This window comes from Echinops telfairi, unplaced genomic scaffold (genome assembly GCF_000313985.2).
Source record: "Echinops telfairi isolate 266 unplaced genomic scaffold, ASM31398v2 ScPeMD7_3392;HRSCAF=4045, whole genome shotgun sequence".
Classification (NCBI taxonomy): domain Eukaryota; kingdom Metazoa; phylum Chordata; class Mammalia; order Afrosoricida; family Tenrecidae; genus Echinops; species Echinops telfairi.
In genome coordinates, this window is record NW_022107290.1 from 2,549 (window position 1) to 4,469 (window position 1,921).

Genomic DNA, 1,921 nt, shown 5'->3' on the forward strand with positions numbered 1-1,921 from the left:
TCAGCAGTTTTGTAAGGTGTCCCTGCCATGTCACTGTGGCTCCTGCCAGCCAGCCTGGGCCCCTTTCCAGCTGCCCTGGGTGCTCCAGAAGCCAGCGCAGTAGGTGGTCCAGCCCATCTCGAATCTCCTCATCCAGGAGCTGGTACCGATCCACATACCCGTCTCTGAGGTCAAAGTTGGGGCCTGGGCCATTGATAGGTGTGGGCTGTAGCAGCACAGGGCCCGGGGATCTCCATGGTACTGGCGTTGTGCATCTAGGGAGAAGCAGCCCAGTTCAGAGGGGTGCAGGTAGGCAGGAAAGGGCCCAGAGTACAGGGCAGGGTCCCTGCGCAGGGAGGGTGCTGGGCGGAGGCATTTGTTCCGAAGTTCAGCCTCTTCGATCTTCTCAGCTCCTCTCTTGGTCTCTCTGGACTCTATGTAGTTCTCAAAGCTCCGACTTCCACCGCCACAAGGTAATGACGCCAGGGCCAGCGCGTAAGACCCCGGCGAGGGTCGCAAAGGTAGTACCTAGTTCTGCTTCCGATGACACAGCCATCGGTCACAGCGGGGTAAACCCTCTGGAAGCCGGCTCCGGGACCTCCTTTTTCCTTATCATAACAAAAATCATTGGTAATATTTTGCACAATGCTTAAAGCGGGTCTTCCCATTGTATCAATGTGTGAAGTGATCCCACAGCTCTATAGCAAGCATGATAATCTAGGGAACAATAAAATTTACTCACAGGAAAATCTGATACTGATCCATTTACAGTTTGGCACTCAATGTATAAATTATAGTTTAGATATGTAGGTCAGTGTATTTACAGACTGCATTACCTCATATTTATAGAATTGCGAAAACTATTACGGCTGCAAAAACAACTATGAATCAATTGGACTTTAAAAGAAGAATACATACAAAAGAAAGAATTGACACTCAATTACTAAAATGTTTGTTATTATGTGTAATTCAAGGTAAAAAAATCAATAAACACAAAAGAGTTGAATTAATTTGAAATTATAAAGAAGAATTTAAATTTGAATTTACATTTTCTATTATTCACAGTTATCAATTAGCTGTGATATGCCAATGGCACGACCTTGCTTGTTGAAAGTGAGGAGGACTTGAAGCACTTATGGATGAAAATAAAAACTGAAGTCTGCAGTACAGTTTATAGCACAATTAAAAGAAAGCCCGAATCCTCATACCTGGAATAATAAATCACGTCATGAAAAAATATATCTAAATTTATCGAGGATCTCCTATTGCTTGGATCTACGGCCAATGATTATGGAAAAAACAGTAAAGAAATCAAATGATATGTCACATTGGTTGAATCTGTTGCATATTGTTCTAGGTACCCTCAAGATTCTTCCAAATCATAGCAACTCTATGTACACCGTAGCGAAACACTTCAAGTCCCATGCATCCTCACAATTGGCCTTAGGTTTTAGCTCATTGTTGCAGCCACTGTGCCAATCCACCCTGCCAACGGCCTTCCTCTTTCAGTTCCCCTCTATTCTCCCAAGCTGGCACTTCTCCAAGGAATGATCAATTCTGATAAAGTGTCCAAAATATATAAAAAGTCTCACCATCTTTTCCTGTAAGGAGCATTCTGGCTGTACTTCTTCATCTTCTTTTTAATCATTTTATTGGGGGCTCATACAGCTCTTATCACAATCCATACATACATCCATTGTATCAAGCACATTGTACATCATCATTTTCAAAACATTTTCTTTCTACTTGAGGCCTTGTTATCAGCTCATTTTCCCCTCCCCCACCCTACCCCCTTTATGAATCCTTGATAACTTATAAATTTTTTTTGTTCATGTCTTACACCAACCTCTGTCTCCCTTCACCCACTTTTCGGTTTTCAGTCCCCCTGGGAGGGAGTTATATGTCAATCATTGTGATCCATTCTACCTTCCCCTTCCCCTCC

The 1,921-nt window shown here is 43.2% G+C and overlaps 1 pseudogene; it reads right to left on the bottom strand.

Annotated features, from left to right (window-relative positions):
* The window catches only part of LOC101653854, a 4,064-nt pseudogene that overhangs the window by 809 nt on the left and 1,334 nt on the right, over positions 1 to 1,921 (bottom strand).